General features: G+C 45.1%; 1 pseudogene; it reads right to left on the bottom strand.

Moving 5' to 3' along the window:
- Positions 1-4384: 4384 nt before the first annotated feature.
- On the bottom strand, positions 4385-7671 carry LOC116150132 (protein PRRC2C-like; annotated as a pseudogene).
- Between the last annotated feature and the right edge of the window lie 276 nt (positions 7672-7947).

The raw sequence follows: 7947 nt of genomic DNA, 5'->3' as shown, positions 1-7947 counted from the left end.
GGGGTTGCGGTGTGTGTGATAACTGCCACTGACCAGACAGGCCCTGCAACAGGCGCTGTATCAATGTGACCTCATTGAATACCACCTGGCACTATGCTCCCAAGACCACCAAGCTTCCTAGTCAGGGGTGGTCAAACTTTGGGGTGGGCATATTTCAAGAAAACCCTAATTCAAAAAGATACAAGCACCCCGATGTTTGTAGCAACACAATTTACAATAACCAAGACATGGAAGCAACCTAAATGACCACTGATGGATGACTAGACAAAGGAGTTGTGGTATATGTATACAATGGAATACTACTCAGCCATAAAAAAGGATAAAATAATGTCATTTGCTGCAAGATGGATGGACCTGGAGATTATCATACTAAGTGATGTAAGTCAGACAGAGGAAGACAAATAACAAATCACTTATATGTAGAATCTAAAAAATGATACAAATAAACTTATTTACAAAACAGAAACAGACTCACAGACATAGAAAACAAACTTATGGTTACCAAAGGGGAAAAGAGGGGAGGGATAAATTTGAAATTTGGTATTAACAAATACACACTACTGTATGCAAAATAGATAAACAACAAGGACCTACTGTATAGCCTGGGGAACTATATTCAATATCTTGTAATAACCTATAATGAAGAAGAATCTGAAAGAGAATAGGTATATATATGTATAACTGAATCACTTTGCTATATGCTGGAAAGAAACACTGTAAATCAACTGTATTTCAAAAAAATAAAAATAAAACTTTGGGGTGCTTAAGAACCACCTTGGGGCTGAGCAGAATGGCACACAGAGATGCCACTTCCTTAGATCTGGGTGGGGCCCAGGAACATGCATTTTAAATAAACATCCTGTGACACTGATGCAGATGTTCAAGGACCACATAGTCCATCCAAATAAAATCATTATGGAGCTCCAGACTGGCCCTGGGAGATGAGTGGCTTCCCTTTGGTCCCTTGGAATCATCCTCAGAGCCTGCCATCCCTAGTCACTGTCCCAGTGAAAGCCCCTCAAGTCATCCCTCGTCTACAGGACACCTCAGTGCTACTCCACCCGTCATCTCCCCATCCCTCCATCTCTCTCTCTCACCAACCTTCCCCTTGGGCTACTTGAAGCCCCCACTGCTTGATAAACTCCCCTACAACTTTGATCCTTTCCCCACACTGTGTGACCTTAGACAAAAACCCAACTCTCTGCTGAGGACACACTTTCCAATGCCACCACCAGCCTTGATGGTGCCTTGGGTAAATTAGAAGAAGGTGGCCCTTCTGGTTGGGAAGTCACATTGGTTAAAAGTGCCCCCCCTAGGCAGTCCAGCTCCTGAGGACACAAAGTATGATGAAAGCTCGGATTTCAATCTCTCCCTTCCTCGGACAGTGTACAAAGACCAGTCTGACAACTTCCCTGTCGCCCTTTGTGGAGATTACTCAACCTCTGCTCCCCACTGGATCCAGAAGGGTCGAGAAGAGGGTTACTGTTCTCTTCACTCCCCAGTGCCATTTTCAAACCTTTACTCTCCTGCTTCCTGCAGAAGCCTCCGCCACTCTGAGACCTGACCAAATGGTTATGTGAGCCTCTAGTCTTCATGACCGTCAACTCCAACCTTGCACTGAAGCCTGACAGTCATTCTCTCTCCTCCACATTCGCCATTTTGCTGAGAAACTTGGATGTCCATCTCATCCAACCCTGGAATCACAGCTCACAAACCTCCTCAATCCAGTGGACTTCATTTCCATTCTGCCCGGTTTCCCCACGTCCGGGAACCTTGTCAGAATTGGCCCACTTCCGAAATCTCCAACTCCAGCAGCCCAGCCCCAAACAGCAGTCCTCTTGCTGGCACTGCTCTCCTGCCCTCTCTCCTGGTACATCTGCTCCCCAGCCACACAGACCCCGTCCCAAGCCCTTCATTTCTGCCCACCCAGCCTGGACCACGCAGTTGTCCTGACCCGATCTCTCACAAGCATCCACCTTCTACCTCATTCTTCTGAGAAAACCTAATGCGTCTATCTCATGACCTACCTCTGTCCTCCTCTGCTGTTGGGAAAAGCACACGATGCTATCATGGCCCCACGGTCTCCACACTCAGCTGGGTTCTGAGCGCCGCAGATCAAGGATTCCTTTTCCTTGTGCTTTGAAGGCCACCTCTCCTGCTCTCCTCAGGAACTGTTCCAACTTCCACCCACCCTCTTCAAGCCCTCCGCCCACCAACCCCAAAGCCCATCCATCTCAGCTGACAACACCTCTTCCTGTCTTAATGAAAAAACTGAAGCCCTAAGAGGAGAGCTATCTACACCCTTATCCATCTCTGTCCTTCTTCTTTTCCTTCTCCCCCAGGGTGAAGGTCCCTCCTCCTTCCCCAGGCCAGTCCCTGTATCTGTTCTTCTCCCTTGGAGCCTGTTTTCATCAGTGTTCATTCCTTATCTTTCTTTTTTTTTTTTTATTTAGAGAATACTTTACTAATTTCTGTAGTCAAACCCATGAAGATAAGCCCTTACACATTTAGTACAATGCGTTACCCCTGTACGCATGTTAACAGTGTGTAACATTTCTAGACCAAATGGCTGTTAACTTTAATGGGAAAAAATATATGAAAATGAATATATGTATGCACATGCATGACCGGGATATTGTGCTGTAACCCAGGTATAGACACACTGCAATTGACTGAACTTCAGTCAAATCAAATCAAATACACAAATGGCTGTTAGTTTGTGTACAATGCCAACCCAGCACAGTGTAACTGGGATAGTTTTTCTAAAGTTGACAGCACAGCTAACATTTCCAAAAATTCAAATTATATATATATAAATATATATATATATATATATTTATATATATATTTATATAAAATATATTCTGTTATATATTTATATAAAATATATACTATATATATATATATATATATATATATATATATATATATATATATAAAGACCAATAGCAGTATGTCAGGCATTAATATCGACGGTGGCTTTTCTAGGTTCTGCAGTCATCTGGACAAAATTAAAGAGACATCCAGCACACTCCATTAAAAAAAATAATAAAAACAAGCCCCCAGAAATCAGCAAAGTTCTCTTACTGTTGCGGTACCTGGTGCCATTTTTTTTTATTAGTTTCTAAATCATCATCTGGAAAGGAAACATTCTGGAACAGCATCACTAAAAACAGCTCTGATAGAGGACGGTCACTACTACATACCATAAGGCAGGTATGAGACGGCACTGTCCCACGCCTGTAATACCAGAGGATATAATTTAGAAGCCGTTGCTGGAGACTTGATTCTACTTTTCCAGTAGAGCCCAAAGGATGGTTATGACACAGCCCTGGTAAAGAAATGCAACTTCTTAGGATTTCCTTTCTTTAATTGCACAGTTCTAGGTACTCACTGCACATCAGTTTAAAACCACTTAAAAAAAAAAAAACCCATCATTGGATTCATACAATGATGACTGAGTGGAGACAAGCAAGACTCTACCTAACTAGTATTTGACCAACTCTGTTGTGTCTGATTGGTAAGAACTCCATGGAAGAAAGGAGACGCCAGTTAGCACTTCAAAGCTTCAAGCATCGTTTCAAACAGAAGCAGTAGCCAAACATTGCCCACCTGGATATGTTCAAGGATGAGGGCTTCAATGTTCCATCATCCACTCACTCATCCAGGAAGAAGGAGAAATCAGTTACTGTCTTTGTGTTCAATTCAATCACCATGTTACAAAAACAGCAAGCTGCCGTAATAAAAAAAAAAAAAAATAAGGTTCCTCTACCCAACACCAGTTGTCTAATGTTCCTCACCACCAAGCCTGCAAATCCTACCACCATATCTAAAGAACCTAAGGGAGCAAAGAAACCAGGTCTGATGTATTAGCTGGGATCACCACACTGTTCAGGCTGAGCTAGTCCTCGGCAGCGTTTTTTCCCTCATATTCTGGTGCTTCCTCTAACCATAAGGATTTTAGTTCTAAATTATATGCACTCAAGGAATGTGTGCATATATGCATATATAAATTCTGACTGAAGGTGCACGGCCAGCAACAGAGTGCGTGTTATGTAGTAGACACGAGCCGGCAAAGCCTGGTTTTGCTGGCGCAGCGGCCATGTGCCGGTGTAAACGGCTCCTAGGTCCCTTGTGCACCTCCAAGTCCTGAACAGGATAACGTCGCAGACCATTTTGCCCCTTTGGCTGTTGGCATTATCTGACATCATTCTCCTGCTTCCCACCCCTCCCCGCCCCCAACCACCTGCAATAAACCTCACCTTTGAGACCTTGTTTCTTCCATTTTGATAGCCTGAGGTTTGAGCTGAGGTTTGACTGGTCCAGTTCTAACAGGTTTGGTGGCTATGGTGGGTACAGGGGGTGGCTTTTCTTCTGCTTTTTCCTAGGTGACACCAGGAGGTTCCACCAGCGTTTCAGGAGGTTTCCTTGAATCACTTGCACTTTCTGGACTTTGCCTCCTGTCTGCTGGCTGTGTTGCTGCTCAGAGAGGAACCATTGCATGGCCTGAAAACCTCTGCTGTCTGCCAGCACCTAGGACCAGATGTCTGGTGGTTGAGTCCTGTTCCCACAGCTCTTTTCTGGAGCGGAGGGGCAGGCTGCTTCTCCTAGACAATGCTGTTCATTTTGCTGGACTGGTTGTTCAGATTTGGAAGGAGCCAGAAGGGACTAGATGTTGGGGTGATGCTTCTACCTCTGATTGGAGATATGCCTGCTTTTGTATCAAAACCACGCCCAGAGGCTTTAATTCCATCTCGGACATTTTTTCCCGCAGTTGTGATCATGCTATGCTGCATTCCAGCAGGAATTAATCCTCTGAAATGCTGGCTCGCCTGCGCGGGGCCACTCAGGTTCTGTACCTGTGCTTGTGGGAGCGCTGTCACGAGAGCTGAAGGGTCTGAGACAAAGCAATTCAAGGCTGCCCCCATAGATCCGAAATTAGGCAAAAGCTGGGGTGCTGGTTAAGGCACTGTAACCTGCTGGAGAGCACCTGGTGACTGGGCAGTGTTATAAAAATGTGTCTGGCCAGGCTGTTGTATTGGTTCAGAATAAAGATTTGGAGCCTGGGTAAGATTCTTCTCTAGCCTGGAGAAGATGTGTATCAACCAGTTAGGAACCACCTGGTCCTGATGCTGATCCAGCTGCTGTTCATCCAACCTAGGAATAGGCTGCATATTTGAAGTTTGTTGCAAGGCAAGACCCAACTGCACCTTGGCAAGTTCCTGGTGCTGGACGTCTGGACAGTTGTGGATGGCAGGACCCAAAAGGACCACAGAGGGCTGGGATAGACTGCTTTGCATAACGGCTGGTTGGAAGCCTTGCTGCTGAGTCAAGGATGGTGGAGCCAATGGCATGTGTTGTGTATTGAATAAATGACTCGTGTCCACATGGAAAGCTGGGATTCGAGCTGCCACAGACCGAGACACATAGACTGTGGATTCTGTTGTTGCTAGGCAGTGAGGAGAGGCATAGAGCTTAAGCGTGAAAAATGACTTGCAGAGGGCAGCCCGCTGGTTTGGAATTGCTGGGGTTTCACTTTGCAAATATTAGGAGGGTCTGATGTGGTTGCATTCACTCCTTGCCTTTCAGCCTCTGCTTCTCTAGTGTCTCCTGCCTCTTACCCTATAGATATGGTCAAGTTCTGCAACATTTTAAAAACAAACACAAACCTTCTACCTTGGGTCTCCCAGCCCCACCTTATCTCCCTTCTTCCTTCTTTATTAAAACCTACACCTGCTTTCCCCACTCTTCACCTCCCCTTCCCGATTCAATCCACTGCAGACTCTGATCCCCTACTCACCCCTCCTCAGTCAAAAATCATCCATCCCTTCCCATTGCCAAACCCAGCAGATAGTTTTCTATACTTTGCTTACTGCTGCATTTGACTCTATTCCTCACTTTCTCTCTCTTGAAACTGTCTGCTCCCTCCTGACTGTGAGGCCAGCCTCTCTATGCAAGTGTGGGTCTCCACCTTGCACTACTCCTCCGCCCCCCGCTCAGTCACTGCAGTTCCCTGTCAATCAATCCTTAAACCACCAATTTTCACATTCCACACAGTATTTTCAGACAACAGCAACCACTGTTGAAAGTTTCACCATCATCCATATTCTGGTAATTTGCAAGCCTACACCCAGGCCTAGGTTTCCTTTTTTGTTGTTGTTGTTAAATTGAGTTATAGTCAGTTTACAATGTTTTGTCAAATTCCAGTGTAGAGCACAATTTTTCAGTTATACATGAACATACATATATTCATTTTGCATTCTTTTTTGCTGTGAGCTACCACAAGATCTTGTATATATTTCCCTGTGCTATACAGTATAATTTTGGTTATCTATTCTGCATATGCCTGTCATTATCTACAAATTTCAAACTCCCAGTCTGTCTCTTCCCAACCCCCCCACCTCCCTCCCCCTTGGCAACCACAAGTTTGTATTCTATGTCTATGAGTCTGTTTCTGTTTTGTGTTTATGTTCTTTTCTTTTTTTTTTTTAGATTCCACATATGAGCGATCTCATATGGTATTTTTCTTTCTCTTTCTGGCTTACTTCACTTAGAATGACATTCTCCAGGAGCATCCATGTTGCTGCAAATGGAGTTATGTTGTCAGTTTTTATGGCTGAATAGTATTCCATTGTATAAATATACCACGTCTTCTTTATCCAGTCATCTGTTGATGGACATTTAGGCTGTTTCCATGTCTTGGCTATTGTAAATAATGCTGCTATGAACATTGGGGTGCAGGTGTCATCCTGAAGTAGGGTTCCTTCTGGATATATGCCCAGAGTGGGATTCCTGGGTCATGTGGTAAGTCTATTCCTCATCTTTTGAGGAATCTCCATACTGTTTTCCACAGTGGCTGCACTAGGTTCCCTTCCTGAACATCAGATCTGTGTATACAACTGAGTGCTAGGCATCTCCATTGGGACAGTTCACAGGCACCTCTAACTAGACCCGTCTGAAGCTGAAGTCACCATCTGTGCCCTTACCCCAAACCAGCTCCTCCTGTGATTCCCAGCTTAGTCAGCGGCACCATCCTCCACCCACCCAGGCCGGCCAGACACCTGGAGCCACCCCTATCCCCACCCTGTCCTCAGCAATCTGCCTCCAGGATCTGCTTTTTTATTGTCCTCATTTTATAAATCTGGTCCCTCCCCATTACACCCCACACCTGCTGATGATAAACTGTGTGGTAATTCATCCTCGCTCACCTGGACTATCGCAGCAGCCTCCTAACTGAACTCCTAATTTCAGATTTTTCACTCTCACATCCATCCTCCACATAATCGTCAAAGTGCCCTTTGATCCAAACCGAGATCTGACCAGGCCACCCTCTTCTTTTAAAACCCGTTGCCTATATGATAGAGTTTTTAATCCTTGATGTGACCTACAGGACCTCCCATCGCTTGGCTCCTATATACTTTCCAGCATCAGCCCCATCAGTCCCTGTCTTGAACATTATGTTTCAGTGATTCCCTGCTCACATCATGCTGTTTCACACCTCCACGCTTCTCCTGTCCAGGTACACCCATCCCCAACCTCCCCCCGCTTCTCTGGGTCATCTCCCCCAGCCTTTAAAACAGCTCACCCACCATTTACTCCCAAAAGCATCCTTGCCTCTCATTTGTACTCCTAAAGCACCCAGTGCTTACCTCTGTCTTCACATTTATCCATGATGTTGAAGTTATCTGTTTATAGACCTACCTCCCAACACTAAACCAAACTCAAGATCAAGGACTGAGTCCTGGGTACTGGTCTTTGCACTCCCCATCCCCCACCCAATGCTGAGCCCAAGGCCAGACACATATGAAGCACTCAAAAAATAATTGTTCAATTGATTGTCACAGTAAGGCTAAGAGTCAGGTATTAGAAGCAAAAATACTCAGAGTCAGACAGCAGGTCACACACCAGGAGGTGGGAGAGCAGCAACTTGAAACTAAAGTCTATGGT

The sequence above is a fragment of the Camelus dromedarius genome, chromosome 34 (genome assembly GCF_036321535.1).
Source record: "Camelus dromedarius isolate mCamDro1 chromosome 34, mCamDro1.pat, whole genome shotgun sequence".
Lineage (NCBI taxonomy): Eukaryota > Metazoa > Chordata > Mammalia > Artiodactyla > Camelidae > Camelus > Camelus dromedarius.
This window is presented reverse-complemented; position numbering and strand designations above follow the sequence as displayed.